This window comes from Thunnus maccoyii, chromosome 8 (assembly GCF_910596095.1).
Source record: "Thunnus maccoyii chromosome 8, fThuMac1.1, whole genome shotgun sequence".
NCBI classification, from domain to species: domain Eukaryota; kingdom Metazoa; phylum Chordata; class Actinopteri; order Scombriformes; family Scombridae; genus Thunnus; species Thunnus maccoyii.
Window position 1 is genome coordinate 33,181,644 of NC_056540.1, and position 19,820 is coordinate 33,201,463.

General features: G+C 39.2%; 1 long non-coding RNA gene and 1 pseudogene across 1 annotated transcript; both read right to left on the reverse strand.

Annotated features, from left to right (window-relative positions):
* Positions 1 to 1,352: 1,352 nt before the first annotated feature.
* LOC121901479 lies at positions 1,353 to 3,480 on the reverse strand (annotated as a pseudogene).
* A 6,446-nt stretch (positions 3,481 to 9,926) lies between these two features.
* Positions 9,927 to 11,901, reverse strand: LOC121902072. The gene is made up of 3 exons (XR_006097453.1): positions 11,860 to 11,901; positions 10,492 to 10,611; positions 9,927 to 9,971 (listed from the first exon to the last, which is right to left on the reverse strand). It is a non-coding gene; the product is annotated as an uncharacterized LOC121902072 (long non-coding RNA).
* Positions 11,902 to 19,820: the final 7,919 nt, after the last annotated feature.

Here is a 19,820-nt window from a genome sequence, read left to right on the forward strand (position 1 = left end):
CAAACAAAAGGGAACTAAAGCTAATCGACCTAAAATTACCTATTTAAACATAAAGAAACAAAAATACAAATCACTGACATAACTCCTAACTTAACAGAAACAGGAGGAAAGATATTTAAAAAAAATGCCATCCACCCCTACAGAAACTGGGCTGTTAAATATATTTACAAAGTTATTTACAATACTGTACACAGTGGGTCAGAGAAGCAGAACAACAGCAACAACAATAACAATAGATACATGACTAGCAACAGCAGGAACAGCAGGAGAAGGACATCCCCACATCAGTGCGGTCCATGGGGTTTCCTGCGGATGAGAAAGCACAAAGAACTCTGGGGAAGAAGTCAAGTTAGTAACATGCATTAATGGTAAATGAATACATACAGATGAAGAGGAGGAGAGAGGAGCTCAGTGCATCAATGGAAGTCCCCCGGCAGTCTAGGCCTATAGCAGCATAACTAAGGGCTGGTCCAAGGTGAGCTTGGTCGGCCCTAACTATAAGCTTTATCAAAAAGGAAAGTTTTAAGGGTGTCTGAATCTACTGATATTTACACATTTATTCAGATATCATCATCATTTACAAAAACACATTCACAAACATCTTCATGGATGTACAAAGAGCCAAAAGACTTTGAATGATTTCTGAACATCATTTCACAAACTCCTGAACAGTGCAGGATGGTGTTGTAGTTTGTCACTCTGGCCACCAGAGGGCGCTAATATTCATCAGCATTTATCATCACACCTCTGTCAGTATTAATTTCACAATTATCTTCATCAATGTGGGCTTGTTAGAAATCACTGGGACAGAAATATTAATGACGATAAGTAGTAAAAGTATTTGCAGACAGACATTATTAACATCTTGAATCATAAAGTTGATGATGAGCGTTTGTGTGGTTCTATAGAAAAAACAGAGGAAATACAAAAGTGACTAAAACTAAATAATTCAACAGTAATGGTTATGGTGATAGTAATAATACCACAGTGAAAACCATTTATGACCATTATTTAAATGAATATTTACACAGACAATGAAACCAACAACATAAAACCTCCCTTCAATACCAACTATATTCCACAAATCGAACCAAAGGAATAAACAATGACACCTGCTGGCGTTAATCAGACATGACAGCTGAGTACTGATGATGCAGAACTTATTTAGAAACAGTCAATGAACAACAGCTGTCAGACTGAATGTGAGTTAAACATATTAAAGTGACACTTTAAACAGTCCTGAAACTATGAGCACTAGTATAACTCAAAAATACCTTCAATCTACTATATGAAATTAGATATGAATTAACATGCACACACACAAAAAAAAAATGGAGAAAACTAACATCACCTTCTGATCATCGTGAACTTTATTCTTTACACAGGACCTAAATAAACACTCCAGAGAGAAACTAAATCTTTACTGTATGTCAAAAACACACAACAGCTCATGGACTTCTCATCTCTAATGCTGTGTTCACATCATGTGGGATGGATGGTAGAGGCGAGAAAGATTCCCATGTTTACAACTTGTGAGTGTTCATGTCACAGAACAAATCAAGACGGCTGCATGATTACAAAGTTGGTGGACTGAGGCTCAAAAATACTGTTATTGACAATAATCCACCATATCCAGTAAATATCAGAGCTTTCAGCTTTTCCACTTCACAATTACCACTTGAATGTTGATCTGAATTCTATTTACAAGTCAGAATCTCATAATTAGCATAATTCCAATATGATATGAATGCAGCATAAAAGCAGCCACACTCCAGCTGCTGAGCCTCAGCCTTCACCATTAGAGGTGTTCATTTAACCAGCCAATGGGAGGCCTGTTGCTCTGACCATCATTTGTCATGTGATCTCTAAATAAGTGAAGGAATCAGGTAACACAGTTACTATGAAACTATTATAAGAACTACAACTAAACATTGTGAAGATCCCATTCCCATTATCCCATTACAGTTCAAGCCTTTCTAATACACTAACAACAGAAAACAACAACAACTGGACTCAGTTTATCATTTGATTCATTTTACAAACAAACTGTCAATTATGTGGAAACCATGTTTACATTTACAAGCAGTGAGAGATCATGGTGGTACTAAATACCATCAGCTGTGTGTGATCCTGTACAGACTGAACTATCTGGTCAGCAGTGAGAAAGTTTCTCTAACAGGAGGAGACTCTCCCCCCTACAGAGGACACAGAGAAGCTGAGGCGCCAGGCGAGAGCCCAAACCTAAACCCAGGACACAGAGGCTGAGTGAATGTGGTGTTGAAGGTGTGGAGGTGGATCAGTGTGTCAGAGGAGACTCTGTAGAAGGACAGAGTGCCAGCAGGATAGTCCACATACACTGCTACTCTGTTAGAGACAGAGGAGGAGGAGATGATGGATGTTACTCTGTTATTGTGACAGACAGAGTAACGGCCATCAATGCAGTCCAGACTCCAGGACTGATCATTCCTTCCAAACATACAGTCATCACTTTCTCCTTTCCTTCTGATTCCTCTGTAAGTCACTGATACAAAAACCACCTCTCCACTCCACTCAACCTCCCAGTAAGAGCGACCAGTCAGATCATTTCTACACAGCAGCTGAAGCTGGTCATCAAATCTGTCTGGATGATCAGGATATGGCTGATTCTCTCTCACATGTGTCACCTTCATGTTGTTGTCGGACAGTTTGAGTTTTCAGTTTACTGTGTTTGGATCCACTGTGAGTTCATAAAAATCTGATGGAGAGAATGAGACACAATACAGCTGTAGTTAATGATCTATCATCTGTTTGATGATTACATCATCTTCATCCTCAGTAAGATGTTAATGAGTGATGTCACAGTTTGAAGTTTGCTTTGTTTTCATGAATCAAATGAAAAACACACTTACACTTCCTCAGACCTGGTGTCAACCATCGAACTCCAGCAGGCTGCAGCCTGAAAGGAGGAGGGGGGTTAGAGCAGCACGTTCTCTTTCAGCATGCAAACATGGACATGACATCACTCTATAACAAGTCAGCTATATGTTTCCCATGCAGCTCTGATCTCCTGATCAGTGCTTTGCTATTGCCAGGCAACACAAATATCAATCAGCTGAGTGTCGGTGAGCTACACATGACAACTATCAATAGCAGCTACATTTAGCCAATCAAAAACAGGCGTCTCAAAGTCAAATCACATCGACACTTTTTCTTTTGAGACTCAGCAGTTTGTGTTCTGAACAGATGACAGGACTGTTTAAACTGATTCACACCAACATGAAAATGATAAACCGCCTGTTTCTGTTTGTCTTTCCTGAACAATCTTTGGACTACTGACAAGTTATGTTCTCTCACACACGTGTGGAACATTCTTACATGATGGTTACAGCTGACAGTCAACTGCAGTGTGAAGTGTTTGAGGTGAGTTCACTGCAGCATTCTGTGTTTCATTTTACGTCCAACTGTCTGTCCGTACCCGAGAGTGTCCACCTGTCTGTCCATACCTGAGAGTGTCCAGTGACCAGTTTGGATCCTCCAGTCCAGCAGACAGCAGCTTCTGTCCTATCTCTCCTGGATGATTGTAGCTCAGATCCAGCTCTCTCAGATGATAGGGGTTGGAGCTCAGAGCTGAGGCCAGAGAAGCACAGCCCTCCTCTGTGATCAGACATCCTGACAGCCTGCAGACACACAAAACAACACACATCACATTATCTGAGATCACTGCAGGACTGGAATGTAGTGTCTTTATTACTGTCATTACAAATGTGTTTCTGTAATCTTTACAGTTAAAATGAACATTTCCAGTCACTACTTCTCATTTCAAATGGCCAACCACTGTAAGGCTCTTATTGTGAAGCACCTCTACAGCTTCCTGTAACTTTAGTAAACATGATGTTAGCGACTGCTAACTCTTCACTGCATAAAAATAGGTCTAAATAAAAGAATAGTAAAAGAAGAAGCAGCCACAGTGAGCTGATTAGATGAAGAGCTGAAGGTGACAGACTGACTACACTTTGTATGAACATCAAGCCTCCAACACGACACAGAGGTAAATGACTGTCTCAGACACTCACAGTCGAATACAGAACAGGAATCCCAACTAATGTGGCATATAAGGACTGAACGCTATTGAAATAAAAGTAAAAACTAACAGTAAGGAAACATTTCTGACTCCTTCACTTACACTCACTGACTCTACCTCACACAGTTTAAGTAATCATCCAGAGTTTTAAGGTTATTAAAACAAAAGAAGAATTAAATGATGGTTAACCACATAACAGCTGGGGTGCACTGTCATATCACCATTGTGAGGAAAAATCACTATAATCCCAGCACAGATACTGCTCTGCAATTACAAGAAAAAAAACTATTAAAAAACTAAACTAACTGTTAACAAAAAAACTGTTCAGTGAATAACTGTCTATATTTGTTTTACTTTGGGCTAGTTACACAATTCTTCATTCACTTTTTGATTCTTAACATTCCTCTCTGGTATTTCAGGTTCCAACAGCAGAGACAGAACAAAATTCATAAAAATATGTTATATAAAGTTTTTCGTAGGGTCTAAATACAACTGGCCTAAAAATAATTTGAGTAGAGAAAATGCCCAGGTGTTTATGTACTCATATAAATCACAGTTTAAATGCTGATCAGTTAAACAGGTTAATGAAAGCTGACCTGAGAGTTTTAAGTGTACAGTGTGGACTCTCCAGCCCAGCAGACAGCAGCTTCACTCCAGAATCTTGCAGGTTGTTGTTACTCACATCCAGCTCTCTCAGAATAGAGGACTGGGAGCTGAGAACTGAAGACAGAGCTACACAGCTTCTCTCTGACATGTTACAGTCACTCAGTCTGAAGAGACAATAATGAACAAGACAACATGTAATATTTGTATTGAAATAAGTCTAAACTTTGATGATGTGTAATCTCTGACAAGTACTGGCTACAGTCTCTGGTGTTCTGTTGTAAACCAGCATGAGATGTGACAGTTAATAATCAAGTAACAAGAATAAACAGTAATTCAGTTATATAAATCACATAGTATCATAACATGATGAGCTTCTTATGTCAGTCAAAGTTGATATCTTTTTCTACACTGTGAAATTTAAAATCCTGATTAAGATGAGATTCTGAAATACTGAAATTAGAGAGGCTGTTTAAACTGTGTAGTGACAAACATGATCTGACCTGAGAGTTTCCAGTGCAAAGTGTGGACTCTCTAGTCCAGCAGACAGCAGCTTCACTCCCCAATCTCGCAGGTTGTTTTTACTGAGGTCCAGCTCTCTCAGACTAGAAGACTGATCGCTGAGAACTGAGGACAGAGCTTCAACACTTCTCTCTGAGAGGTTACAGCCACTCAGTCTGGAGAATAAATGTGAAAAGATATTTAATAAATTGTTTATTTTTCTCCCCATTTAAAAGCTCTCTTTAAAGATCTTTTCAATAAATCCAACTATCTATGTACTTACAGAGCTTTGTTGGAGGCTTTGACCACTGGCAGCAGCCTCAGAAGAGCCTCCTCTGAAGCAGAGTATTTCTTCAGCTCAAACAAGTCCAGATCTTTTTCTGATGACAGTAAGATGAAGACCAGAGCTGACCACTGAGCAGGAGACAAATTATCTGTGGAGAGACTTCCTGAACTCAGGTACTGTTGGATCTCTTCCACTAGAGAACAATCATTCAGTTCATTCAGACATTGGAACAGATTGATGCTTCTCTCTGCATACAGATTCTGACTGATCTTCTCCTTGATGTACTCAGCTGTTTCCTGATTGGTCTGTGAGCTACTTCCTGTCTGTGTCAGCAGGCCTCGTAAGAGAGTCTGATTGGTGTGCAGTGAAAGACCCAGGAGGAAGCGGAGGAACAAGTCCAGGTGTCCATTTGGACTCTGTAAGGCCTCGTCCACAGCACTCTGATAGAGATGTGTCTCTGCAGATTTGTCTTTTCTTGTTTCAGACTTCTTGGATCTTGTTTGTTCTTTTGCCAGCAGATTTACTCCAGAGTTGGTGAATGTCAAATGGACATGAAGAGCAGCCAGAAACTCCTGAATGCTAAGATGGACAAAGCAGAACACCTTATCCTGGTACAGCCCTCTCTCCTCTTTAAAGATCTGTGTGAACACTCCTGAGCACACTGAGGCCGCTCTGATATCGATGCCACACTCTGTCAGGTCTGATTCATAGAAGATCAGGTTGCCTTTCTGCAGCTGCTCAAAAGCTAGTTTTCCCAGAGACTTAATCATCTTCCTGCTTTCTGGATTCCAGTGTGGATCTGTCTCAGCTCCTCCATCATACTTGATGTTCTTCAGTTTGGACTGAACCACCAGGAAGTGGATGTACATCTCAGTCAGGGTCTCAGGCAGTTCTCCTCCATCTCTGCTTTTCAACACATCCTCCAGAACTGTAGCAGTGATCCAGCAGAAGACTGGCATGTGGCACATGGTGTGGAGGCTTCGTGATGTCTTGATGTGGGAGATAATTGCGTTACCTAGCTTCGTATCTCTGAATCTCTTCCTGAAGTACTCCTCCTTCTGTAGATCAGTGAACCCTCTGACCTCTGTCACCATGCCGACACACTCATGAGGGATCTGATTGGCTGCTGCAGGTCGTGTGGTTATCCAGAGGCGAGCAGAGGGAAGCAGTTTCCCCCTGATAAGGTTTGTCAGCAGTACATCCACTGAGGTGGACTCTGTAATATCAGTCAGGATCTCATTGTTGTGGAAGTCCAGAGGAAGTCGACACTCATCCAGACCATCAAAGATGAACACAACCTGGAACTCTTCAAACCTGCAGATTCCTGCTTCTTTGGTTTCAGTAAAGAAATGATGAACAAGTTCCACAAAGCTGTACTTTTTCTCTTTCAGCACATTCAGCTCTCTGAAAGTGAATGGAAATGTGAAGTGTATGTCCTGGTTGGCTTTGTCTTCAGCCCAGTCCAGAGTGAACTTTGTGTTAAGACTGTTTTCCCAATGCCAGCCACTCCCTTTGTCATCACTGTTCTTATTGGTTCATCTCTTCCAGGTGAGGTTTTAAAGATGTCTTCTGGTCTGATTGTTGTTTCTGGTCTGTCTGGTGTCATGGATGCTGTTTCAATCTGTCTGACCTCATGTTCATTGACCTCTGCAGTCCCTCCCTCTGTGATGTAGAGCTCTGTGTAGATCTGATTCAGAGGGGTTGGGTTTCCTGCTTTAACAATCCCCTCAAACACACACTGGAACTTCTCCTTCAGGTTAGACTTGAGTTTACGTTGACACCTTCCAGCATGAGTCCCTGAATGAACACACAAGAAATAAGATCAGTGAATGAAGTATAAAGCAAATATTTCAGGATTACATTCTCCCAATGATTTCAGAATACCTTGGGGTGAAACTACCTTTGAACATCTCTGCCAGGGAGCTTGCTGATACTGTGAGCCAAATTAAATCATCTACCTCTCCCCTTGATCCACTTCCTGCAACCTTCTAGTCTGTTTTTTGCCACCTAGCAGATGATACACTTATTGTTAACTGTTTGCTCCAGACTGAATTTTTCTTAATTCATTAAAGATCTCTGTTATTAGGCTTATTACAAAACAACAGTCTTGACCCTGCTATTTTAAGCAATTATTGGCCCATTTAAACCTTAGTAATGTAATGAAGAAGATTGTCTATCTTCAATTACACCAGGGTATAATAAATTCCAGTCTGGTTTCTGACATCTTCACAGGACTGAAACTACAATGGTTCAAATGTTATCTGGACTTTCAATTTCTCTGGGTGATTTCAGATCTAACAGATTTGACATACTGTATGAAATCCTGCAACCGTCCATTTTTTGACCTCTGCCTATTTAATTTGTATGTTTCCACTTGGCTCTTTCATCAGCAAACACAAGATGATTTATCATAGTTATGCAAATGATACTTGTTACACAGGCTAGAATGATCCGTAGCTCACTCTAGTGCAACACATTTATTTCCTGTTAAAAACCTGAAGACACAGCTTAAGTCAGAAACGCTGTCTGTCCCATGCGCAATATTTTTTTTTCCCAGGATGGCAAAGTCATGACCCGCCTTACACTGCCTTTGATTGGCTTTCCCTGATATTCTTACCCTAACCCTAACCAATATCACTCCTCATGCCTAAACCTAACCAACTCAACCAACTGAGGCCACGAATACTAGCCAATCAGAGGCAGAGTAGGACGGGTCATGATTTTGCCATCCTGAAAAAAAAGAATTGGTGTCCTGTACATACGTTGAACTCATTCATCACGTACTGACAACTGCTTCTTCTCTACTGGCGCCAGCTACTGATGCCCCAGTACAATGCATAGAGCGTCATCTGCTGACAATGCTGTGCTTAGTAGGAATACAATAACCACACATCCCAGTAAAAGACGTAACAAAAGAATAATACAAATCATTCATATGACATTTTTAAGACCTTAGCTTTCACTGAATTCAAAAATAGGGATCATGGGTGGGGGGGGTAATATTTCCCTGTCTTTTCAAACACCCAGTGCCACATACCCAACTGTGCATCTCACTGTCTCCGGATAACATTAACACATTAGATTCACTGTTCAGCTGCCTGAATTATATTAATCTCTGAATGTCACAAAACATCCTGCAGCTGAACAGAGTGGAAACATAAATCTCAGTGTAAAGTTTAAGAACACAGAGGCAGCACATCTGTACCTACTTGGAGTCCAAGTCCTTTTCCATCACTGAGCAAGTCAAAAACCTGGAAGTTATTATTGATGCTGACCCACATGTTAATTCACACATTACTAAAATCACCAAAACATCTTTCTACCATCTCAGAAATATCCTGAAAATCTTAGTTTTATCTCTCAAGCAGATTCAAAAACTCTTGTCCTTGGCTTTATCACCAGCAGTTCAAATTACTGTATCGTCCTTTTTACTGCTCTTCCTGCTGAATCCATTCAATGGCTCCAGTTTAACAAAAATTTATCTTGACTAGAAATAGAAAGTTTGACTATATCTGTTCAAAATTTTTAAGTGCTCCACTGGCTACCTGTCCATTATAGAATTTGTCTATAAAGCACTAACTGCCCCCTGAATATATATCTGACATGCTTCCATTTTATCAGCAAGGCAGAGCTTTCAGACTGTCTTCTTTTCCAGAGTTAATTCCAAATCATGCAACAGATTATTTAGTGCTGACGCTTCTGAAGTATGGAAGAGTCTACAGCTTATTTGCGGTTTTCACTAACACTGTCCTGTTTTAAGAATAAAAAATGTTTATTTTGTTTATCTTTTAACTAGTCTGTGTGTGTGTGTGTGTGTGTGTGTGTGTGTGTGTGTGTGTGTGTGTGTGTGTAATATCTTCCTGTATCTATGTTCAAAGCAAATTTTTACTGTTATACTGTTTTATCACTGTGAAAAGTTCCTTCAATTGCTTTTGTATTATAATGTGCTCTACAAATAATCTTGATTTGACTTTAAGAATGCATATATGAACATATTTTCCTCCATCTCTTAAGCCATCAGTAAATGTCTCATTTATCCAGCATTTTAAATCTTTATAGAAATCCTCTTACTGCTCTGCAGACAGTCAGCCAGCTCCTCCTGCTTCATTCTCCTCAGGAAGTGCAGTGTGACCGTTAGAAAAGCCTCTCTGCTGTTCCTCCTCTGCTCTTCCTCCTCACCGTCCAGCACCTCATCATCCTCCCTCTGACTCTCTAAGCAATCTGCGTAATCTGAATTTAGAACCTTCTGCATCTTCTTCAGCTCGTTCTTCACAAAAGTGACAATGTTCTCCTCCAGCAGCTGGAACAGAATACTATATGAATGACACAATCAATCTGAAATCATGAAGCAAACGTCAGATCCATGTTGGACAGACAACGTGCAGCATGGAGATGACTGTGAACAGAATAGATGTAAAAGTAGTTGTTGTACATGCACAGACCATAAATATGGAGTCCAGGTGTGTTTGATGCTGCTGGGCAGACTGACCAATGGGAACCTCTGAGCTCTCCTGGTCCACTCTGTGGAGGAATCATGAAGAATGAGCTCACATTATGTCTGTCCACACAGAGACAATCACAAGCTAAATGTCCATTAAGTGATATTTGGATGTGAACAGAGAATCAGATGACTCCCTGTAGTGGTAAAGCTTTACTAGTCCTGCTGATCCCACTGAGAATCAACGGCTCTGTCTGTTTGTAGCTTTCCGCTCAGTGTTTTGCTTCATCAGTTAGTTTGGTTTAGTCCCAACAGCTCTGAACAACCTTTCATACAGCTCTCCCTCCCTCATTGTACACTGCTGAAGTGCCCTGGAGCAAGGCAGCTACAACCTCCAGGTTCTCCAGTGGAGCTGCTCAGTGTCTGCTTGTATCAGACTGAACTGGGCACCTCCCAGTATTCTGTTTGACTATGTGAGTATGAGGCAGAGTGCTGCTGAAAAAGAGCGTTGGTGCCTAGAGAGTCAGTAAAAGTTAAAAGACTGGAGATCTCACTGAGAGTCTGATAGAAACACATCATTTGGTTTTTCGTTAGCAGTCTTACCTCTGATCAGGAGAATTGAGTCCATCTTTGAAGAGTAAAGGATGTTCCATAGACCTGTCACTCTTCATGGACACACAGCTGTGTTCAGATTCAGGTAAATCTGGGTTTTCTGAATTCCTCCTGATAGAAACAAAGATAATGTGCACTACAGGTAGAAATTGTGAATCACTTTGCTAAATTTCTTAGTTTAATTCAGTTTAGTTCAAATATCTGTTGTCACTGACTTCGTAGTTCATTCATTTTCCTTCTAAACTAAGCATTCACAACCAGGTGAGCCTGGAAATCTCACCTGGTTGGTCAGTGTAATGACTTTACAGGATAATTTTATTGTCTCTCAGTGTGTTTTTTTAAATCGTAGAGTGATTCTTCAAATTCTAGGGGTGTTCTAAACAAATTGTTACACACAAAATATAAAGAAAGATGTTTCATTGCATTGCTGTTATTGCTCTCAGGTAATATACTACCCCATCCAGATCATGACAGTGATAAAGCCATTTATAATACTCCTGATGATTTTAAATGTCGGTTAGGATCGGGCTTAATGCACATGAATTTACAAAGTTTGATAACTAAATTAGACTTTGTTCATTTATGTGCTTTGACATATGATGCTGATGTTATTGTTATTCCTGAATCATGGTGAAGTAAAATAGTTTTAGAATCAGACATTTCCATAGATGGGTATAATATTTACAGAACATAAACATGATCTGACACTCTCTGAATGACAGTCACTGATGGAATCACAAGTTATGTTCGTGTGTAAAAGTGCATTAATCATAGTAATGACTTGACTATGAAACATATTTATTTCATTAAGACTCTGCTGCCACACTGACTTCAAACATGATGCCGACTGAAACAGAACTGAGTTTGTTAAGACATTTGTCATGAATTCTACTGTTGTAAAATACAGTGAGTGAACTTCAGCTGGACCTAATAAAGTAAGTAACATACAGCTTCAGCTTGTTTCAGCTTTCCATCAAAACTGACGTCTTTGCATCATTTATGTCCTTTAACAGTTTGGACAACAGTCCATTGAAGTATAAATAAAGTTCTGAAGAAGTATAAACGGAGTTCCTCTTCTAATAAGACTTTGTCATTGTAAATTGTTCTTTAACATATTTAGTAAAGTTGCTGACATTATAAACTAACCTGATGTGGACTTGCTCTTTCTTTCCAGGTCCAGGCCCAGATCCAGAACCAGGTCCAGGTCCAGGTCCAGGTCCAGGTCCAGGTCCAGGTCCAGCAGTGTCTGGTCTGCACTGCTGCTCTGGGCTTCAACACAACACACACAGAGCTTTGAGTGTGAATAATGATGGTGCAGTGATGTGAGTGGAGATGGACAGTCAGAGATCCTCATCTCACCTCTGAGCTTTGGTCCGGCTGTCATGTTCCCCACACAGAGAGCTTTTAGAGGGAGGGACTCCCTCTTCTCTGTCCTCACACTGATCCATAGCAGAGAAACACCTTCACACAAACACAACACATTATTTCTCATCATTCCTCTCAGTCACATGACAAACACACAGAGCTCTAACTGGAGGAAAGCAGCTCATCCACTTCAATACTAAATACACTCATCTGATAGTTTCCATGTTGTTGGCACTTTGAGCTGCAGTGTCATAGCTAACAAATCACTTCCACAATGCTCACAATGGGTCTCATGCAAGAAGCACTCAGTATGAATGAAACTGACGAGTTCAGAGCAGTCGTACGAGTCCTGAACAGACAGTCTGACTTTCTTCACAGTTTAAATATGATACAGAAATAAAATAAAATGTAAAAGGTTTATATATTACAGAGGTTTAGGAGAAGAGAATGAAAATGTTTTTGCAGGAATCTTTTAGATGGTTTGAAGACTAGAGGGGAACACTTCATGTTGCTTTTTCTTTGGCTTTCTTTGGGGATCAGATCACTTTTCACTTCTTTGATTTGATGGACTTTGAAAAGCTCTTCAACATAAGACTAATTACTGAGGACATTCAGTCTGAAGAAAGATACTCCAAACTCACAGCTCCTCTGAACTCATAGTACCTCACCTGACTCCCTAATACACACTACACACTGGGAAGAACCACCTCAAATTACCTGAAGCACTTTATACTGACTTATTTACATCCACAACACAACTTTGTCATATTAGCACGACTGTTGCAGCTTTATAGTAGAATATTAACTGGTACTAAAATATAAATGAAAAATACCTTTTTTTACAATCATGCAAGAAAGTAGGATCATTTTTCAGCCCTGAGTAGTGTCTGCAGGCTTCCTTTCAGGCTGCAGCCCCAGCAACAGTCTGCAGAGCCTGACTTCTTGCAGTGAGTGAACTGTAATAACTGAAGGAGATTAAGACGAGCCTTTCGCTGGTTGCACAGTCAGAGGACAGTTTTGAGAGATGTTGGGGAGAAAATCAACCTGAGACTATAAAGGTGGGGGGCTTTGATGGCAGCTCATTGATTTCACCGTATAAACTTGGAATCTGTGTGTAACAGGTCACCTGTTTTCTGTACAGAAAAGCGTTTAAGCTAATAGTGTTATCGTAAGGTCTCAACGCCACATCAGAAGATTTAAATAGTTCATGAAGTTACCGCTGCTGAGCCAAATGCGTAAATTGCGCACAGCCCTTCTTCCAGTCTGGAGACGCAGGTACGGATGCTGCTGCTGTGTGACAGCCACAGCTGTTCATTTAAGTCAGAGAAAAGGAGCAACATTACACATCTATCAGCGTGAGACAGTCTGAAAGCGGATGTTTCTGAGCTCCGGCACGATTTAACCACTTCCTCCATCACTGCCAAACACAATCTGTATGTTGTATATTAAGATATTTTTTTTTACCTGTTTTTACTTCTATGTTTGTACTTTTTATGGACGGTAACTCTATTTTTACTCAGCATGTGACCCACATGTGCTCTCTGTGTTTCTTCCTCTTATAAATAACAAATAAAGTTATTTGAACTTGAAGCTGTCACTAATACAGACAGAGCAGGTTGTTGTTTTTCTCCGCAAAGAAGACAAATGTTGGAAGTTATTGATCTGTGAACACTGACTCAGTACTGTCAGCTGTGATTGGATACTTTGAACAGAGACACTAAAATGGAGGAAAACTTCCACCATGTTGATTTGTGTTGACTGTTAGTAGAGCTCTGAACTACAGATTTCTGCTGTTTCTACTGGAACTAAACTAACAAGTTGAACAAAGAGTCATTCAAGAGTCAAACAGTGAAAACTGTCACAATACAAACACAATAAAGTTACAATAAATACCTTTAGACGGAGAAAAGAAGCTGCAACACGACGATAACAGAAAGTGAAGTGAAACTCCAAAAAGGAAAAAAAAAAAAAAGAAAGACAGAGAGAGCGAGAGAAAGTGTCTGAACGTTCAAACAGCACGTAGAAGAAATGACGTAAGAAGAAGAAAATGTATGAAAGTCTGAAAGTCAGGTTGGTCACAAAGAGACAAACAAGAGAAAAGCAGATTATGGAAGCAAAATATATTTTAATATCATCCTTCATGTACATGAAAGTTTCCAGAACAATCAGGAGAGAAACAGCTTTATAGAATAATGTACAACATAAAGATACTGAATATACACACACCATCATCAAACCAGTCTGTCCACTGTTAGATTCATACTGGGACCAGTTAGACTGTGTTATGGGAGGACTGGTGGACACACCTTCTACTTTTCCTCCACATGTCAGAGAGAAACACTCAACTGTTTCATTATTCACTACATTTTATTTCTCAGAGCTTCTGTATATTGTTGAATGCAGGACTTTTACTTGTAAAGGAGTATTTGATGGTAGTTTTACTACTTTTACTAAAGTAAAGGATGCGTTTTATTTCTTCCACCTCTGAACATATAAACTGTGTGAAACTGAAGTGTTGGAGGAACAGAAACATGAGCGTCTGCTGCCACCTGCTGTTCACTCACAGCATCACATCCTGTCAGAGGAGAAGCTGTTTGCTTCACTCACACTTTAAAACATGAAAACAGGAACATTTAGGCTTTAAAAAGAAATGAAGATGTTTGAAATAATCAGATCCAGTGGTGTCACTGAGCCTCAGCAGCTCTCTATGGATCAATAAACTCCACCAGTGTTCAAATACAGAGATAGTGTTGCTGTGAAGAGACTCACTTATTATACATATATCAGATGTGTTGTAAAGTCCCTTTAGAAATATCACATGATGTATTTTTAGACTTTTATTATGTATCTCACAGTGTGTCTGTACAACATGAATCCAATCTATCTTTGACTTTCATAAAACGGATGATTTTTGCTATAAAATCTGACCAATAAACACGAACTGATCATTTTTGAGTCGCTCTGACTAAAACCCAAAATAGTTTTACAGGCAATATAAAAAATCAAAACTGACTTCAAATTTCTGAACTTTAAAGATCCTCCGCACATGTTTTAAGAATATAAAAATACTCTGCTTGGAATAATAATGTGTGTCTGATGTCGGTATTCCATGAAAAAAATGGCATCTCATCCTTCATTAAACATCCAGAATCTGTAAATATTTAAAAATCTTTAGTTGAACTACTTCACTGTAAAGTCCATTCTCAGTGTTTGTTGCACTGGAGGCTTCAAGTTTCCACATCACACTTGTGTAAGTCGCATACTGGACCACGATTGGCTCCAAACTGGTTGTGACCTCATCAATCCTGCAGGTGTTAAACTGAGATTTAAAGTGAGCTCAGAGAAACAGAGAAGAAGAACAACATCACAGTCAAGAAGAAGAAAAACATGTTTGAGTGGAGGAGACTTTAACGAACTCAAGTATTTCATGTTTTTAAGAAAAACGGTTCTGTTGAATCAAATCAACATAAATCAACAGAATTTGATCTGTTCATTGATCCCCATTCAAGTTAGCAGAGAGCTAACCGTAAGTTAGCCACTCGGCCGGCAGAAGTCTCTGGTGAGCATGCTCAGTATGCTTTCATCCGGCCAGCGTGGGAATGTCAAACCCGACACCAGACTAAAACCTCTGTATACTGTGAAATGCAGAGAGATTTACCTGGTGGTGAAAGGCTTAATCAGCACTGTGTGAACTCGTTTGGCTTAAATGTAACAGACATTGATTTATATGTAAAAGTTCTTCACTACAGCTTTAAGTAAAGGATCTGAATATCATATTACAATACAGTAAAGACATATATCTTTAGTTTAAAACAATCACATCAATGAAACAACACCTGAGCGACATGAGAGATGAAACTATTACATTCCTCATAAATAATTTTTTTTGAATGAGATGCTTGAATGATTGAAGGCAGTTTTTCCAGATGAAGTTTATCTTTGTCAGTTTTGTAAAGTACTTGAGTAAATGTACTTAGTTACTTTCCAGCACTGGTCATAAGGGCAGAAGGAGGACTGAGGATTTTATTCCCCATCACTTCCATTGTAAGGACATTATAAAGGGATCTTCTAATGGTCAGTATGAACAGGAGGAATGATTACAGAAAGAAAAACAGGTTTCACTGTTCCTTTGGGCTTCTGACCGATGTCTTAATACAGAACTGAAAAACTGTGAACTCGTCCTTTAAAGGAACAGTTTGCTGTTTCTTCCTGTTTACAGAGTTTCTGCCTCTAACAGGAAGATGATGTTGCCTTTGTTCAGCTGCTGGATGAGCTTCCCCGGAGGCCCCTGCAGCCATGAACACAAACCAGCTCTGATGGTACAGTTACAGATTTTTTTGGGGGGAAGAGCCAAAGTCAGAGATGGAAAGACAAAGAGAGGAAGGGGTGTATCTACACCTTTGCCCCCCTCAAAGCTGTTCCCCCCAGGGTGCAATTTTCACCTTTTGTTGGAGGTGACTGCTGGTGTCTATTTGTGGCAGCAAATAGACACCAGCTACACTCCTGCACTGCAGCTTTGTGCTAATTTTTTAATTCCCCATGCAGTGATTATAATGCTTTATCTTAGCAGTAATATAAAATAAATTAAATTGTATAGTAATAACTCAGAGCACTGTGGTGCACAGATCACACGTTTTTATAGACGCCGAGGGCTCCGGAGCAGATGTGGTGCCAACACTTAATTTTCAGCCTTTGTTAATGAACGTGGGGGATTATGCTTCTATTATGGAGCAATTAGTAAAAGATAAAAGATAAACTGGAGGGAGGAGTACATGTTATCATATTTACTTCATGGCTAATACAACACTGATGGACCAGAGGGAGTCAAAACACGACCAAACGTCTCATTTGGTGATTTTTATAAACAGATTTAATGCACACATGCAGCGCTGCAGCCAAGAGGAGGAGGATTGTGACTCTTTTGGAATATTACAGTTTTATCCAGCTGGTTCCCTGCAGGGATCAATACTGAGTCCACATCTTCAAAACTCTTCACACAGTCGACACAATAGCAACAATCATGGATTAAACTGTGACACATTTAGCATTGTTTACACACAGAAAGCATTCAGTGACTACAGCCTTCAAATGTCCTCAATACTTTCCTCACTCAAACACAAACAAGCAACAAAACATTTGACATGTTTACATCCTCACTTCCAAACTCTTCAGTTTATGTTCAAACACTAACATGTATTCATACGGATCAGAACCACACTGAAATACATCTATATTCAACCAAAAAAACAAGACGTGCTGTCAGAAATAAAGCCCACTGAAAGCTTTCCTGCTGCATTTCTACGACTGGTCCCTGTAGATACACTGTAGTATCTTCTATAAAGAGCTACATTACACACTGACAGCTCAGACATTATTATAAGAATATCAATTATAGATGCTTTTAAGATAAGGTGGTGTTTTTTACCACCAGTGTCGGTGCAGTGCAGCAGTGTTTTGATGATTTGAGGCCTGTTTTGTTCATATCTACTGGTTGGTTTCATGTTATTCTATTGATGGACAGTTGCCAGCGGTAACATGCTGATAAAGGCAACATTGGTGCACAATGCAAGTTTTAAAATATCAGACAAACTGACTCTGCAAATGTTATTTAAGGAAGAAAATGCATTTAACTTGTTTGTTAGGCCTCAAGGATACAAGAGCTGCACAGAGTAGCTTTAAAGTACAAATATACAGTACAAGGAATTTACACAATTATGGTAACACAACCGAATGTGATTATTTACCTCCATGTTTTTATTATCTACGGTTTGTAGGTGTGTGTGCGTGTGTGTGCGTGTGTGTGTGTGTGTGTGTTGCTGCGTCGGCATCAGTCCACCTACAGATGGTCGGACTCTCACTCGTCTGTCACACTCTGATTGGCTGCTTCGCTGCTGCTGCTGGAAGCTTCTGCACCGAACCTGACAGACATTTCACAGGAAACAGACACACACACACAACCACACACACACACACACACACACACACACACACACACACACACACTGTCTGTACTGCATATATACACTAAAACTGGGTTAAAATTGGGTCAATACAGCACAAACACAATACTGGGTTAATGTTGTTTTGAGCCAGTTTTAGTCTTATTTTTTATTTTCCTGTTGGGTCATTTACCCAAACTAAAGCTTGTTATAATCTCTTCTCTTTTTAAACTTACATGTCACGGTTTGTTATTGATTGTTAATAACTAGTGTATCTTCTGAATGTTATATGCATTGTGCAATAAACAAAACATTTGTGACAGTTTTTAGCTGAAGCTTGTTGTTTGTAACACTGCTTCACAACAACAGATTGCTAAAGTTAACCTGATGTTGTTTTGGTGCTTTATCGACCCAAACCGGGTCAAATTTGATCCCAGTGATTCTTTAATGTGTATGAAGAGCAGCATAGTAATAATAACATCACATACCAGAGGAGATCACAGTGATAAAGTCAATATGAAGTCAGATTATGGAATGATATAAAACCAGGTTTCATTAAGTATAATAAGTTTACTATAAAGTCACTGCATTACAAAGACTCAACAGAGCACCAAAAGTCATCACTTCCTGTTCAGCTTCTGTATCTCAACACAATCTCTCCTTCATCTGTCTCTCTGAAAAATGAAGCTTTACTTTCATATTCTAAGACAACTCTGCTGCACTACAGCTGTCAGGCGTTAAAACCTACGAAACACTACAATACAGCTCCCATGACAATGTACCAGAGCAGCAGGTAAAGGCTGCGAAACACAGAAATACAGAAGAAACAACGATATTATATAATTTAGATTAATTTTCTTTTTTTAAATTACCACCCTGAGATAAACATCCAGAGTGAACGACACAACATACTGTTGAGTAAGGTTTGTTTAAAGCTGGATTTTTATTTATTTGTGTTTTTACAAATTTCAATCAGATTTTACATCTGCAGCAGAACCAGAAACCATGTCGGCGAGCGGGACCCTGTGATAATGTCATCATTACAAAACTGTCTTTGTCCAAACTCAAAGATATTTATTGTGTTGAAATGTGTCTTTTTACGTCACTGACTTCCTTTAAATATACAGATACATCATCTATCAGGCTGGATTTTGAGGGGAAATGTGTCTAAAAAGAAGCAGCAGACATGTTAATTATTTCCATCTGATGGAACAATGCAGCCATAAAACACAGAGTCTTGTTTTAAATATTTAAACATCATCTTCTAACTGAATTACTTCTGGATAAATTCAGGAGCAGTTTTCCAGTTTCCTGCAGAATAAATCTGTCGGAGGAAAAACTGGTTTTGTTACTGACAGACTTTAAATGATTTTAAACTGTCAGCAGGTTCGATTAATAGAAACAGACACAGAGATTCTGATTTTTAAGACATTTGTTGACAATATATTTGGTTTGCGGGAGAGAATAACACATTTTTTTGAATACAGGTTGAAATTTTTACTATATATGAACGCCATGCTGTTCAAACATACCAACGTTGGTCTTTAAAACCAGAGCTCAGTGGATTTTCTCACTTCTTCATTTCATTTTGTGCATAAATTATATAAATTATACAAGATTTGAACATTTTTCAAAACATTTATTAAAACAAAATGTTATAAATCAGTAATTCATAATCTAATATATACAATTGTTCAATTAATCCACAAAACTATCTATCAATCTATATACTGTATACTGCTGTATACTTGAATAATTTCATTGTCTGCCATTTTATACATAGTTATAATATATAGTTATAAGTTATGTTGAAGAGTGAGATTTTACACACAAACCTCTGACTGATTATAAAACATTCTGCATTAACATAAACCTTTGATTCAACTTGCACTAAACAGTAAACAAAGCTGTTAAAATCAGCTTCACCTCAACCAGCAACAACGTTAAAGTCCTGAATACATGTCAGTGACTCAGTAACAATAATACTGTAGCAGTATAATATTCTGTATATACATA